This window comes from Ovis aries, chromosome 9 (assembly GCF_016772045.2).
Source record: "Ovis aries strain OAR_USU_Benz2616 breed Rambouillet chromosome 9, ARS-UI_Ramb_v3.0, whole genome shotgun sequence".
NCBI classification, from domain to species: Eukaryota; Metazoa; Chordata; class Mammalia; order Artiodactyla; family Bovidae; genus Ovis; species Ovis aries.
The window spans coordinates 30439725-30456871 of NC_056062.1; positions in this window are offsets into that span (position 1 = coordinate 30439725).

Below are 17147 nucleotides of genomic sequence, written 5' to 3' on the forward strand. Positions count from 1 at the left end.
GAGTCGGACATGACTGAGTGACTTCACTTTCACTTTTCACTTTCATGCATTGAAGAAGGAAATGGCAACCCACTCCAGTATTCTTGCCTGGAAAATCCATGGATGGAGGAGCCTGGTGGGCTGCAGTCCATGGGGTCGCTAAGAGTCGGACACAACTGAGCAACTTCACTTCACTTTAGCTCTCTGCTGGTAAATAGGACGAGAGGAGCAGTCCTGATATAGAGAGATTCCTGACTTCATATGACAATTCTGTAGGCTTAATGCTCCTTATAACCTCAATGATTTGAATATAACTCCATGAATATAAGGGCATGTGGTCTGACAACGGATATCTTCTGATTTCTGTATTTACCTGTATAAAGGTGGATACAGGGGCTTTCTGGTGGCTCAGTGGTAAAGAATCCCTCTGCCAATGTAGGGTCCCTGGTCCAGGAAGACCCCACATGTGGATGGGGTGGGGAGCAACTAAGTGTGTGTGCCATAGCTACTGAGCCTGTGCTGTAGAGCCTGGGAGCTGTAACTACTGAGTCCACCCTCCCTAGAGCCCCTGCTCCGGATCAAGAGAAGACCAAGCATCTCAACTAGATAGTAGCTCCTGCTCTCTGCAGCTAGAGAAGTCTCCATGCAGCAACAAAGACCCGGCACAACCAAAAATAAATCAGTAAATAAATAAAATTATAAAAAGATAGATATTATGTTATAACAGTTAAATAATATTTTATTCTCATTAACATGTACTGTTATTATTATATTAATATAACAGTTATTAAAACTGATAAAATTATATAAAGTCTGGCTGCTGGTATAAAAATCTATACTGTCTTTATATGTGCATATTTTATCATCTATTTCTGTTCACTCTCATCCATCTATATTATCAGCATCTATCTACCTAGTTACTATAGTTCATGAGTGCACAGGTCTATGTGTGGATAGGCAGTAGGAATATAAATTATTTTCCTCAGGACATTGATGCTGTTAAACAGACTGCAAAGGTCATAATGACTTGGTATACACATCTTTGTATTCTAAGTCTTCTGACAACTGAGATAGGTTGGAATGATAATGACCCTCATATGGAAGTGGTTACAAAAGTGTGCTTTTCCACATTAGTATTGGCTCCAGTTTCTCTCCAGCAGATACTGTGGTTATCAGATTGCTAAGAAAATAAACGAGCACCTTGTGGTAGGGTCTTTTGTGCCCCTGGGAGATGAGCCTGAAAAAATAAGTTCTGGTGCAACGAATGAGAATAGCATGTAGCGTAGGTGACAATCTGATGGATTTTAGTAATAACTATAGCCAGGGCTATTGAGGCTTGATCCAAAGTTTTTTTTTCTTAAATTTTTGGGAAATTCAGGAAAAATCAAGACTGTCAGATGGCATTGTCTTCTAAAAAGCCCATGAGTGGGCTAGGATTTTCTGTCTGTTCTATATAAAAAAAAGAAATGCAATATACACCTTCACCATAATTTGCACCATGAAAATGACTAATAATAATAATGGTATTAATAATGTATTAATAATGAACAGCAAAATTCTGTACCTCATATCCTTCCATTTTCTATAAACACAACAGTATCCCCAGTCTTCTAGGTGCTGCTTTCAAACTTCCCAAAACACATTCACCTAATCTGTGCATTCCTTTTTTTTTTTTTTTTTTTGCCTCCTTTAATTTCTAACCCCCTTTTGCTCCAAGTAGTTATTCTCTGTGCATTCCAGAATAAACCCTTAGCCTGTCATCCCCATTTTTACCACTAACATCACAAAAAATTCAGGTCATTAGTTTTCAAGATAGATACAGCATCTCAGAGGCTCTTCCATTTTAAAGTTGGAAGTGTGAGGTTAGGGAAATTGCAAGCACTTGAAATTTTTATAGTTTCTTTATTCTGATTACAAATACTTACTTGAATAATTCCCCCAATTTCCCTATCCAACACCATTTAATTTCAAGGATAAATGTAAAATACTGAGAGATTTTAAGGAAGAGGATGATGAGAAGTGTAGGATCTGATTTGCATTTTGGCTGCTGAGTAGAGTCTAGATGAGAAAGGGAAGAGTAGTAAGATTTAAAGCAGGGAAAAGACCAGGATAATCCCTGTAAAGGATGATGGTGGTATTAAGGGGCTACAGAAGATAAGTGGGTAGATTCAAGAAATATAAATGAACTGTATCAACAGGGCTTCAGGATTGACTGGATGTGGCCAGTGAGGAAGAGAGGAATCATCAACGTAAACTAAATTCAGTGGTGCCTTGGGCAAACTTAAGTCTAAGAATCAAGACTTAATCCTTCTGCTCTGTTACTTTGTCCCTCTTGCTGTCCTATCCCATGCTCTCAAAATGAAATAAAATGACTGAATAGTTAAAATGGAAGCACATCAATTTCTGAAAAGGACCAAGATTGTGTAAACAAACTTTTTTGGCTTGTTTTACATATCTTTCTTTGACTTTGAAATAAGCTGGATCCTTTAAGAAATAATTTGAAAGATATGAGTTATCAAGTACCATTTGACAAGAGTGATGATCAAAATTAGAAAACAAAAATATGGGCCAGACCAAGAAATCAGAGATCCTTGATGATTTTTTTTTTTTTTTCCTCTTCTGAACAACACAGTTGTTCTTTTCCCTCTCAGGGAAGAAAGCTACTTTCTAAATCCCACATCATCACTCTTCTCCTGAGCATGAAGGTTTGCAGGAGGGATGAGGCAAATGTACCTCTACATCTCCAGCTTCCTTTGTTTGTAAGACTTTCAAGCCCCTTGACGAGAACTCTCTACACAAACTGTTAGAACTCTGTGCTTAATGAGTCAAGAAGTAGGATAGAGGTCAGAGTGACTGTGTTGTTTTTGTTTAGGGGAAAAAATAAGAGAACTGGATTTTCTTGAGTGTTAACTCTGACCTTGATAACTAATAGCCTTATGGCCCCACTTAAATCTCTGAGTCATTTCCTCCCTTTCCTTACTCAGTGGTTGCTATGAGAATTAAATGAGAGAGATAGCAATTACTGTATTCCATTGCCTGGAAATCCCAAGGGACCAGGAAACTGATGTGAAGCATGGACCCTCTCTGTCATGGCTTGAGCAATTTTCCCACTTCTAATCTTTCTTCTCTATTGGTAATTGACTTAAGCCTATGGTTGGTGTAGGAACAGTTTTTAGGGGAGGGAGGCCAAGGATGGGTATCTCTATTCCATTTTTTTGCCTGTTGTATATTTCACTGATGGCTCGTTTAATGTTCCTCCCATGTTTTGTTGGAAATCCTTGAATTTTCAATCTGGAGGTAATGAGAAGCCATCTTCAAATTTAAAGCTGAGTGTCTTGGTCAGAAGCTAAGTCAGAAAATGACTTTATGGTCATTTTGTCTTCATGTTCCCTCTTCTTGGCAGATGTGAACTTATTTGGGGGGTTTTGGCTGCCTTTACCTTTGCTCATCAATAGTTTTTAACTCATGGTCAGAAGCCTACATGATTTTATCACAAGAGTCCAAACTTCAGTTTAGGGCAGAACATTTTGCTATGGCAACCCTAAAACATGATTATTTATTTTGTTTCTGCTTGAAACTTTTCTTAGTTTTTCTTTACAAAATAGCTTACCCTCTGTTGAAGAGTTCATAGTTTTACTGTTTATATTATACTTGAGCTCTGATGATAGTACTACATGCTTTTTAAACCTTTAAACTAATGTGCATAAAACGAACTAAATTATTAATTATACAAAGGTTTGCAGAGCATCCACAATGTATCTAATTCTAGGAACAGAGAGATGAGTAAAATCAAAATCAATTCTCAAATAGAGTTCATAGTTTAATGGAAGACCTAAGTAATATTCATGTGTAAACAAATAAATAATCAAATTAGCAAAAATATATGCATATGTACATACATGTAAGTATAAGTATAGAATTTTGAATTCAAATTACTATGAAGGATAATAATAAGGTGCTGGGTGAAAGTAAGTATCTAGTTGGCCTGGGAATTAAATTTCTATGGAGGTGATATTTAAATAGTATTCTTTGCACAAAAATCTTATAGACAGAATCCATTGCATCATTTTACAGATAAGCAAATTAAGATTCAGAGATTTATATACATTTCCATCATCAAACACTAATTAATACTAGATCTGTGATTAACTCCAAGTGTTAGCTTGGCCACAAAGTCCCTGCTTTTAACATTACTTTTCTCAAAATATGCTTATATGCACTTCCTGAATATTCAGTCTTTTGCTCTTCTTTTATATACATATAACCAAATATTGCTCATTTGGTTATATGTATGTATATATGTATATTTATATGTATATAAACAAACCAAATGAGTAACATTTGGTTAAGAGTTGATTGGTTGTGAAAAGGTTGCTAAATATGGGTCTTTGCTGTGTGTTAATCTTAGACCAGGAGAAGGCAATGGCAACCCACTCCAGTACTCTTGCCTGGAAAATCCCATGGATGAAGGAGCCTGGTAGGCTGCAGTCCATGGGGTCGCTAAGAATCTTAGATGAAAACATCATCATAAAGTGGATCCCAGGAAGAAAGCTCTATGGACAGCATTCCTGAATTGCATTAAAGGGTTATAGATCTCAAACCAATGGAAAGTTTTCTTTCTGGGTTTTGGAAAATGTCCCCCTCCCTTGTCCGTTCTTTGCAGCTCTCTAATCAAAGTAACCTGTCTCCTGGCACTTCTCTTGACCTCCAGATTTTGGTCTTTCTTCAAATATGAAATGTTTAGCTGAGGATAACACTGGGAGATGAGCAAGTAGAAGGTGAATGAAAAATAATGTTACACTTCTACAGATGAAGATAGTGAGATTTGAGGAGACTCCCAGGAAAAACAGTTAGTAAATGATAGAAGTGTAATTCAACCTGAGGAGTAGACTTCTGTCTAGAACGAGATTCTGGATTCAGAATAGAAATCCACTGCAAAGTCACTCACATATGAAATCTCTGAGGCCCCTTCTTCCTGTTTCTCCCCATAGTCCAAGGAAGTCTGTTTAGTTTAATGGGGGCAAATAAGTAATACTCGGTTTCAGAGTAAATCATGGAAGGAGGGATTTTTTTCATAACAGTATATAACCAAGAGAAAACATCATCAGTCAGCACCTCTCTCAGACCAGCGTTGGCTGGCAGAAAGCAGGAGGGAAGGAATTCCTTTCGTGAACAGTTCGTATTACAGTTTGAGGATGACTATGGAATATTACCTTCTCTTATTCGAGTTATTGACAGCTAAAGAATGATCCATATCTGAGACCTTTAAGAAAATTGTAACTGTTATCTTTAGACCAACTCTGTATTTCAGTTGTACTTTATCAAAGTGGTTTCAGGTTCAGCTAAAATGTGTTGAAACTCCTCTCTCTGTCTCTGTGCTGTGTGCCTTTCTGTTGAATATATACTACCATATTTAAATCTTATGTGCTGCTTGAGATACTGTGATAAGCACTATTTGGCTTATGGAATGATTAAGGCTCAGAAAGTTTGTACAAATTTCCATGATGGAAAAAAGAAAATTTATGCTTTAATCAAACAACTGTTTATAAATTCTTGCAGGGAGACCTATTTTAGAGTGTAATTTTTTAAAGGCCGTTTGGACTGGTTACTGAACCTCCAGGATATGAATGTGGGTGAAACCCTGTGTAGATTGTGGAAGAATATTTTTCAGGTTAAGAGAGCCAGAAGGAGGGGATGTAGGGGAGATACGGAAGCATAGAGAAAGACAAAGGTCTTCACCTGTAATGCCTACTACCAGGTTTTAGAAAACTTGCCAAATCCTTGAAAATCTGGAGGCAAATATATTTTGAAGTGCAAGTCTTGAACTTTGCCTTGTTCAATGATAATTTTTTTGGGGGGGGGGTGGGGCTATGCTGCATGGTATGTGAAATCTTAGTTTCCCAACCAGGGATCAAACCTGTGCTCCCTTGTAGTGGAAGCATGGGGTCTTAACCACTGTTCCACTAGGGAAGTCCCAATGATAATTTAAAAAAAAATAAAATCAACTAAGTCAGACAGAGGAGAAATATTGTATGACATCCCTTATATGTGGAATCTAAAAAGAAATTGTACAGATGAATTTATTTATGAAACAGAAAGAAACTCACAGACTTAGAGAACAAACTTATGGTTGCTAGAGGGGGAAGTTATGTGGGGAAGAGATAGGAAATTTGGGATGGACGTGTACACTTTACTATATTTAAAATGGATAACCAACAAGGTCCTATGGGATAGCACAGGGAACTCTGCTCAATGTGATGTGGCAGCCTGGATGGGAGGGAAGTTTGGGAGAGAATGGACACACATGTATGGCTGAGTCCCTTTGCTGTCCACCTTAAAGTATCACAACATTGTTACTGGTTCTACTCCAATATAAAATAAGTTTTAAGTAAAATTGTTAATTATGTAAAATTAAACTTGTGTCAAATATCTTATATCTCATGAATTGCAAGAACAAATAAAGTATTATAAGCAGTACAAAGGAATATTCAAAGGATCTGCATTTATTGATATAAAATCAGCTGGGATTACTGAAACTATTTTATGAATAGGTGCAAAACTAGCTTCTTCCAGTGGAGAAGGGCTATGAATTACATCTCCACTGGTCAAAAGGCATTTGTGTTTTAATGGATAGGAACCATTTATATGTATTACTATCATTTTCCTGCAAGTTACGGAGTCATGAAATAGCTTGAAGACCAGAAAGGTACAGATAACCCAGAAGGGTTGTAGGCCACTCAGAGACTATTTTGCCCATTTCAAAGTCTTTCACAATTTTCCCTGACAGCCATCAGATTGTTGTGAGCAGGACTAGAGGAACAAGCGTGAAGCCAAGATGCTGACTTGGAGAGAAACCTGAGGAACTAAGCAGCTGGGAATCCATGAATGTGAAGGGGAGGGCTGTGGACTTTGACAGGGGGTAGAATCGGGGTTCAGGCCAAATTTAACTCAGCTGACATATGGTTTACATTTTATGGTCCTTAGAATGGTAAGTAGGAAATTGAGATAGAAACCCCAATTTTTCTGCCTCCAAGTCCACTACAATTTTCACTTCACTGTGCTATATCAAAACATTCTAAATAAGAGCTCTCTTTCAGTGTGGTTAAATGAATGTTGAATGATACCAAAATGAAAATTTTACTCTTAGCAGAAAGCATTGAAAATTGAAAGCCTGTGACGGTTGCCATGTACTCATTTGAGTAGGCAAACATTGTGAATTGAATTGTGTCCCTCTCAAAAAAGGAAAGATTTTTTTCAAGTCCTAATTTCCTGTACTATGAATGTAATCTTACTGGAAATAGAATCTTTGCAGATATAATCAAATTAAAGTCATATTGGCTTAGGGTGGCCCCTAATATGAAAGAAAGGAAAAGAAGTTCTGTATGTAGAGATGCGGAGTTAGAGACATACACGGATAGTAGATGACCCTGTGAACATGGAGACAGAAACTGGAGTGACGTAGCCACAAGCCAAGAACAACAAAGATTGCTGGCAACTACCAGAGCTAAGGAGATAGGGGAGGGGTGCTTCTCAGAGCTTCCAGAGAGATAATGTCTGTACCTACCCTTGATTTTGGACTTAGACCTGTCTAAAACAGCTGTGACATAATGAAATTTAAACTATACTGTTAATGGTATTTTGTTAGAGCAGGTCCAGGAAACATGCAGAAGACATGCAGGAGACATGGGGAAGGAAATGGCAACCCACTCCAGTGTTCTTGCCTGGAGAATCCCAGGGACGGGGGAGCCTGGCGGGCTGCCGTCTACGGGGTCGCAGAGTCGGACATGACTGAAGCGACTTAGCAGCAGCAGCAGACATGCAATAGAGAAGGTGACACCTTCTATTATTTTCCAATTTGAACCAACCTCTATTTTCCAAAAATGGTTTCTAACAGCTTATAAGGAAATGGCAACCCACTCCAGTATTCTGGCTTGGAAAATCCTATCAACAGAGGAGCCTGGTAGGCTACAGTCCATGGGGTCACAGAGTCGGGCATGACTGAGAGACTTCACTTTCTAATGATAACGTACAGAAAGGATAAACCAATTTAAAGTAGGTGATAACAGTGATATACCAAAACAAAACTTGGAAAGATAGCTCGGGATGTGGGATTTGAAAGATATTATCATTTTTCTTTTTTATTGTTCCCTTCTCTTCCCTCCCTCCCTGTAAGAGAAAGCCCAAAGATTCCCTAACTAGCCTGAGAATGGAGTTAATGACTGTTCTGAAGAACTGAGACTACACAGTAGTGAAAAAATTGAGGTAAGGAAAGCTCATGAGATAAAATGGATGATCCACTTCAAAATTTCCTACTCATCTTGTGGAGTATATATCAGTGTAAAAAGTATGATTAAGACGAGCATAGTCTATTTTAATTTTTCTTTCAGATTTTGTATGTGCACACACTATTTTGGACTATGGGCTGTCTGGTTGATTTAGGGTTGGTTTCTATAGAAATTGACTTGTATGCTTGTTAGTTCAAAGTCTGTGTCCTTAATTGTACAGTTAGCTCCATGAGAGCAGGAATTATGTCTATTTAGGTCAGCCAGAATCCCCCAGAAACTCCATGAGTGCTTAGACACTTCAGTTGTGTCCAACTCTTTGCAACCTTATGGACTATAGCCACCAGAGTTCTCTGTCCATGAGATTCTCCAGGCTGGAATACTGGAGTGGGTTACTATATCCTCCTCCAGGGGAATCTTCCCAACCCAGGGATTGAAACCCGAATCTCTTACATCTCCTACATTGGCAGGTGGGTTCGTTACCACTAGCATCAGTTCTTAACAAATAATAGGCATTGCATCATTTGTGGGTGAGCTAAAGAAAGTAAATAACGTAACAAACCTTTTGGATAGTGATTGGTAAAGCTTTAAATCCATACTGTGGTCTTTTAATTTACCAACCTGATTGGTTTGTAGCTGCCAATATTTGGTTGGCAGTTAATAGCTCTGGTTGTCTTATTGAAGCAGACTCTTGCTTCCACACCAAACTAGTTTTGTTTTCATTAACTTTTCCTTTAATAAGTGCCATATTCACATGGCATTTGCAGCTAAAAGTAAATAAAAATGTATACTTTATTTTGTATTGTGGAACCAATACAAATAGATTTCAGGAAAGTTGCAAATATATTCCAAAAATCCCATATAACCCTCATTCATATTCACAGACTCTGATGCTGGGAGGGATTGGGGGCAGGAGGAGAAGGGGATGACAGAGGATGAGATGGCTGGATGGCATCATTGACTCGGACATGAGTTTGAGTGAACTCCAGGAGTTGGTGATGGACAGGGAGACCTGGCATGCTGTGATTCATGGGATTGCAAAGAGTCGGACACGACTGAGCAACTGAACTGAACTGAATGTTAAAGTGAAAGTGATAGTTGCTCAGTAGTGTCTGACTCTATGTAACCCCATGGACTGTAGCCTACCAGGCTTCTCTCTCCATGGAATTCCCCAGGCAAGGATATTGGAGGGGGTTGACATGCCCTCCTCCAGGGCATCTTCCTGAAACAGGGATAGAAACTGGGTCTTTTACATTGTAGGAGGACTCTTTACCATCTGAGTCACCAGGGAACATCTTACATGATCATGATATATTTATCTCAAATACAGAGTTAACAATAGAACAAACTATTAATTAAAATACAGATTTTATTTGAATTTTACTAGTCTTTCCACTAACTTCTCTTTTGCTGTTGTTGTTCAGGATACAATTCATGCATTGCATTAAATAACTTTTTAATTTTTAAAAGTTTTTATTGAAGTAGAGTTGATTTACAGTGTTGTGTTAGTTTTTAGTGTACAGCAGAGTGATTCAGTTATATCAGTACATACATATTCTTTTCTTATTCTTTTCATTATAGGTTATTACAGGATACTGAGTATAGTTCTTTGTGCTATACAGTAAGACCTTATTGCTTGTCTAAGCATGTATCTGCTAATCTTAAATTCCTAATTTATCCCCCTCCCCACTAGTTTGCTTTTTCTGTGTCTGTATGTTTGTTTTATAAATAATTTCATTTGTAACATATTTAAGTAACTATTTTGATATTTAGTGTACATAACATTTATAATGTACCATACAAATTGTAGGGCTTCCTTGGTGGCTCAGAGGTTAAAGCGTCTGCCTGCAATGCGGGAGACCTGGGTTCGATCCCTGGGTTGGGAAGATCCCCTGGAGAAGGAAAAGGCAACCCACTCCAGTATTCTTGCCTGGAGAATCCCATGGACGGAAGAGCCTGGTGGGCTACAGTCCATGGGGTTGCAAAGAGCTGGACACGGCTGAGCGACTTCATTTTCACTTTCACAAACTGTAACATATTTTTTACTACATAGTTTTTGATGGGACCTTCTTTTAGTGACCATTTTTCAGGTAGTGAGATAGCACCCAATATCTTTCCAGGGGGCAAAGACTGAATCCAACAATTTTCTGGTCTCAGCTCATTAGGTTTGAGTAGACAAGGGGCCATGATAGTGGTCCGTGTTCTTCAAAGGAATTATCTTGAGGATAAACCTAAGCATTTCATACATTCAGCAGCAAAGTTTCCTTCATGGTGTATAAGCAGTGGTTGAACAAACTGGTTTGTTAGGGATAGTGTATTGCACTAATATTGGATTCCTTTGTTAAGAGACTTGTCAAACCAGGTAACCATTCTGGTTTCCTCTGATTTAGATACTCATTGGTGGGTGCATTTAGCTTCTCAGAGCTCAGTCATCATAAGTTTCAGATTGCATATTGGACAGTTTATGAATAAAGATTGTCTATCAGGTTTTATCTTATCTTAACCTAACTGAGTCTGGGAAAAGATTCTCTTTGACAAATTAGAAGTTCTAGCAAAACACACATAGCAGCAATGGCTGGAGTGAAGCTGCATCTGTCCCTTTGGATGGAACATTACCTGTCCTGGTTACCATCATCATCACATTTCCCTAATATCAGATAATTCACTATATTATCTAACTGGTTGTTTCATATAGCTTCATATATAGTATGGGTCTGTGTCTCAGTCTTCTGTTATGCTCATAAAAATCTTAATAGAGAACCTGGTCAGCTAGCTAGTTGTAAGAAAAGACCATGGTTGACAATTTTAATGTAAAATCTAGTTCTCAGAGTGGAAAGATAAGGAAATAAAATCCCTTGTCTAAGGTTACTTGAATGTGATCTGTTGCCATCTGGGAGGACTGTATCTGTACTGATGGATTCTCAGTGCATATTTTTATTGATTTGAGCTCTATATTTGTAGTGTCCACACAACTTCTCCATTGTGTTCATACCCTTACTCCCTACTCTATCTCTTGAAAAATCTCCATGGTATCTCTGTAACTAACCAGGTAGCATTTTTGATCTGCGTGAACAATGACAAAACTATCATTCTCTTAGATTTTTTTTCTGAAGCTATAGCTTGGAAAAACCTCAGAAAGGGTGAATTGATTTCTTGGGCAAATTACATGAAGAAGGGATTCCAAGAACACTTGCTCCTGGAGAAGTTTTATTTCTTCCAGATCATCTGGAACTCAAACAAAGTGAAACTAGCAATTTTATCCAGGTTTCAACAGAGCTTGATTGCTGTGTGTTGCCATAAACCAGAACAATGAAGTATACAAAACCCTGTTATGACTTATTTATTCACTGGTTCAAGCCATCTGTTTGATATTATGTGTCTGAATTTTGAGAAGGCAATAAAAGCCAAGCAAAATTGAGGAAATTAATTCACCTTAAGAAAATGATTTTGCCAAATTGTTGCAGAATAATATTCAGCCCTGGGTAAATTATATTTCTTGTCCATAGTAAGCATACATTCTCTGCTATTCACTCACTGTCCTTCGTTGGGAACAGGTAATCTGGCACCATCTGAAGTAGCCCTGAGCTATGAATATTTTAGATAGTATTAGCAGCTTCTCAGCTTTTCAAAACTGATTTTGAGAGTGAGTTGGCCTGTCTCACGGTAAGTAAGAAAATCATTGACTGGGGCCAAGATGTGGAAATCAAAGCTATTGTGTTTTGATTTAATGAAGGCACTTATTATTCTCCAGGGATGATCTCTGCTCTTGCTGGAAACATGATGTTCTCTGCTATTGTGACTAATTATCTTATCCAGCATAGACCAGATCCCTACCTTCAGACCACCTGGCAATCCAAGGGTGAATCCTGTTTCTCTCTGGCTCTATACCTAACGAAGGAATAATTTCCACTGCTTTAGGTTTCCAAACAAGATTAGAGCACAGAGCTCATCTTGATCCTGGTCTCAAAGATGGGACACTACTGTGTTGCTGGTATTGAACTGTTAATTATTTATAGATTTGCTTTTCATCCTTCTTCCCGCATTTGTGTGTGTGTGTATGTGTGTGTGTGTGTGTGTAGGGTTGGATTTTGGATATGAATTCCAGGTTCCTCATTGGATTTTGTATCCTAACCCTTTTATCATATCATAAAATGGCTCTCTTGAAGCTAATCTTGGCTTTGTATCTTGAATCACTTTCTGTTTTCTTCTGGTACCTTAGTTTGACGTTTCTTTAGCTCTGCTTGTTTGGACAGAAATTCTTAAACTCTATTTCTGATCTTTTCTGTTGTTCACAGGATTGTCCTCATTCTTCAAACTGATACCTGATCATAGATTTCAGATTTTTCTTGTTGAATGCCTGGGTACTATATATGGCCAAAATCTTAGTTTAGGAATGATGGAACTGGTGCTGAGGAATCACGGAAAGGTCCCATACCAGGGAGTTAGAATTTGCCACTTATTATAACTAGTTTTGTGATACTGGGAAAAATACTATTTCTCTTTCTGCCATGCCATTTATAAATTGAAGAATGACAGTCATTGATTTTCAAACTTGCTTTTTAGGATATGCTATGCTTTCTTAAAATAAAATCTTAAGATAAAATCCATAAATTAGGTTATAGAGGAGTTGCTTTGCTCAAAATAGTGGTATGGGTTCAAAATTTTGTCTTCATATAACTGCTTTTACATTAGGAACCATTCCTTAATATGTCTCAATGGACCCCCATGTAGAACAAGTTGAAAATCGAGTCTCTAGAGTTCATCCAAATTCTATAAAACATGAGATGTTAGGTTAAACTTAAAGTGAAACTTTGCAGAATATGATCAGTTGTGAATGATAAAACTGGGAACTAAGCTGGTAAGGTCAGAACACAGAATAAATCTTTTACAGAATAAAAGATCAGAATACAGAATGAGGAAAGAACATGAAATTTAATGAAGAAAAAATGAGAACGGTGCAGTGACTCAGCTTTTCTGCTTTTCCTAGTGTGTTGAGATTATTTTATTTTATTTTTTTAAATATAAATTTATTTATTTTAATTGGAGGTTAATTCCTTTACAATATTGTATTGGTTTTGCCATACATCAACATGAATCCGCCACAGGTATACACATGTTGGCATTACTTCTTTGATGGAATTTGCCAGTGAAGACATCTGTTTCTGTACTCTTGAGTGCAGGGAGGTTTCTGATTACTGATTCAATCTTCTTACTAGTTGTAGGTCTGTACAGACTTTTTGCATCTTCATGATTCCGTTTTGGTAAATTGTATACTGCTAGGAACTTATCATAAATACTGTGTTTTATTCTTATTACTTGTTAGCCTTTTCTTTGTTATGTGCAGGTTCCCCAAGGATTTATTAATACTTATTGACCCTCAGCTGATTCCTCTGTGCAATCACTTCTTTAGTTAGTTAGTTCATTCTTCTGATTTCAATGTTTATCTCTGATTTCATGTTTCACCTACTTATGGGACATATTACCTCTGCTTGACTGTACAAGTATCAGATGAAACATGTTCAGTTCCGTTCAGTTCAGTCGCTCAGTCGTGTCCGACTCTTTGCGACCCCATGAATCACAGCACGCCAGGCCTCCCTGTCCATCACTAACTCCTAGAGTTCACTCAGACTCACGTCCATCGAGTCTGTGATGCCATCCAGCCATCTTATCCTCTGTCATCCCCTTCTCCTCCTGCCCCCAATCCCTCCCAGCATCAGAGTCTTTTCCAATGAGTCATCTCTTCGCATGAGGTGGCCAAAGTACTGGAGTTTCAGCTTTAGCATCATTCCTTCCAAAGAAATCCCAGGGCTGATCTCCTTCAGAATGGACTGGTTGGATCTCCTTGCAGGCCAAGGGACTCGCAAGAGTCTTCTCCAACACCACAGTTCAAAACCATCAATTCTTTGGCACTCAGCCTTCTTCACAGTCCAAATCTCACATCATACATGACTAGTGGAAAACCATAGCCTTGACTAGACGGACCTTAGTCGACAAAGTAATGTCCCTGCTTTTGAATATGCTGTCTAGGTTGGTCATAACTTTTCTTCCAAGGAGTAAGCGTCTTTTAATTTCATGGCTGCAGTCACCATCTGCAGTGATTTTGGAGCCCCAAAAATAAAGTTTGACACTGTTTCCCCATCTATTTCCCATGAAGTAATGGGACCAGATGCCGTGATCTTCATTTTCTGAATGTTGAGCTTTAAGCCAACTTTTCCACTCTCCTCTTTCACTTTCATCAAGAGGCTTTTGAGTTCCTCTTCACCTTCTGCCATAAGGGTGGTGTCATCTGCATATCTGAGGTGATTGATATTTCTCCGGCAGTCTTGATCCCAGCTTGCCATGTTTAAATTCACAGCTAATCTTTGCTAGTATGATTTTCCAAAACACCTCTTCTTTCCACTTGAGAATTCATAAGGATTTATTTTTCCTACTGTATAAGTCCTATATTTAAAATTAGATTTTCTGTAACTTTGCTCTATCTCTATGGTCTATTCACTATATTCCTTGCTATCCCCCAACACATAACTTGATCCTCCATTTATGCTAGTTCCTTTATGATTTATCCAAGGATTCCTTCATCCTTCATGTTTTTTTAAAAATTATACTTCCTAATTCACATATGAAATACATTTCCCCCATGTTTATAGTTTTTTAAACTTTATCTTGAATCCTACTTTCTACTTGATACCTTCCTCTAGTAATTATTGTTGTTCAGTTGCCCAGTCATGTCCAGTGCTTTGCAACCCCATGGACTGGAGCATACCGGGCCTTTCTGTCACTCACTATCTCCTGAAGTTTGCCCAAATTCATGTCCATTTCATCGGTAATGCCATCCAGCCATCTCATCCTCTGATGCCCTCTTCTCCTTCTGCCCTCAATCTTTCCTAGTATCAGGGACTTTTCCAATGAGTCAGCTGTTTGCATCAGATGACTAAAATATTGGAGTTTCAGCTTCAGCATCAGTCCTTCTATGAGTATTCAGGTTGATCTCCCTTAAGATTGACTGGTTTGATCTCCTTGCTGTCCTCTAGTAATTAAGTGTAGTAAAATCTCAAGAAAAAGGAATTTTTCACACAGTTTAGAATGTAACTTGCTCTCTAAATATTTTATGGGTCATCGTTTGATCTTGCCATATTTTAGAAACTTAACAACATGGACTCTGTCCCTAACAGAGTTAGACAAACAATAGATGCTTGAAAATATATTTGATCTCTAGCATTTCCTCTAAGTTAATGGGAAATTAATTAGGTGAAGAGAGCAAATTTTCAAAAATTTCTAGGGAAAAAGTCTATCATGTAAGATTAAATATATTATTATCTGCCCATTTGCTAAATTTGTTTTTCAAAATATCTCATGAAATTTTTAGTTCTGGTAAAAATCTGCTTTTTTCCTCCAAACTCATATATATGAAGGAACTAAAATGTAGAGACTTTTAAAGAAGGAATTACTAAAATAACATTTCATAATACCTTTTAATTTTACTTTTTTCATTTCTAAAAACCTAAGTTTATAGCAAGACTATTGCAGCTTTTTTGTTGTTTGTTTTGTTCTGTTTTTTTAATAACTAGGAGTCTTGTTTTAAGCACACAGATCAGCAACAATTTTTTGTTGTTGTTTGTTTGTTTTAAATCACTGTACCTCTTTATTATCTTCAAGGTCTTGTTTGGTTGACTCTTAGGATTGGTTGGGTTTCCCTGGTGGCTCAGCTGGTAAAGAATCCACCTGGGAGACCTGGGCTTGATCTCTGGGTTGGGAAGATCCCCTGGAGAAGGGAAAGGTTACCCACTTCAGTATTCAGGCCTGGAGAATTCCATGGGTTATCCATGGGGTCACAGAGTCAGAAACCACTGGCTTTCACTCTGTAAGCTATTCAAATACTTTTCTATGGCCAACAGTTATTCACTTGTCAAATAAATGTACCTATTCTCTTCTGGCCAAGTACAGGATGTATGGTGTACGTAGAGCTTTGTAATTTCTGATTTCTAGAGACCCAGGTGGTGACTGCAGCCATGAAATCAAAAGACACTTGCTCCTTTGAAGAAAAGCTATGACCAACTTAGACAGCATATTAAAAAGCAGAAACATTACCTTACCGACAAAGGTTCATCTAGTCAAACTATGGTTTTTCCAGTAGTCATGTATGGATGTGAGAGCTGGACTACAAAGAAAGCTGAATGCTGAAGAATTGATGCTTTTGAACTGTGTTGGAGCAGACTCTTGCGAGTCCCTTGGACAGCAAGGAGATCCATCCAGTCAATCCTAAAGGAAATCAGTCCTGAATATTCACTGGAAGGACTGATGCTGAAGCTGAAGCTCCAATCCCTTGGCCACTTGATGCAAAGAGCTGACTCATTAGAAAATACCCTATGCTGGGAAAGACTGAAGGCAGGAGGAGAAGGGGATGACAGAGGATGAGATGGTTGGATGGTATCACTGACTCAATGGACACGAGTTTGAGCAAGCTCTGGGAGTTGGCAACGGACAGGAAAGCCTGGAGTGCTGCCGTGCATGGGGTTGCAAAGAGCTGGACATGACTGAGCGACTGAACTGAACTGAGAGACCCAGTAGTCTCTGTGGCTCAGATAGTAAAAAATACGCCTGCAGTGCAGCAGAGCCAGGTTCAATTCTTAGGTTGGTAAGACCCCTGAAGAAGGGAATGGTTACCCACTCCAGTGTTCTTGCCTGGAGAATTCCATGGGCACAGGAGCCTGGCAGGTTACAGTCCATGGAGTCACAAAGAGTCAGACATGATTGAGTAACTAACTCTTTCAGAGAGTTTCAGTAGCAAGTTTAGGTTTAGAAATCATACAGCTTGTGTTTCTACTTTAGCTTCATGATTTCTTGTTATGCAGCCCCCTAAAAGGGTCTTCGACTTTGTAATCCTTA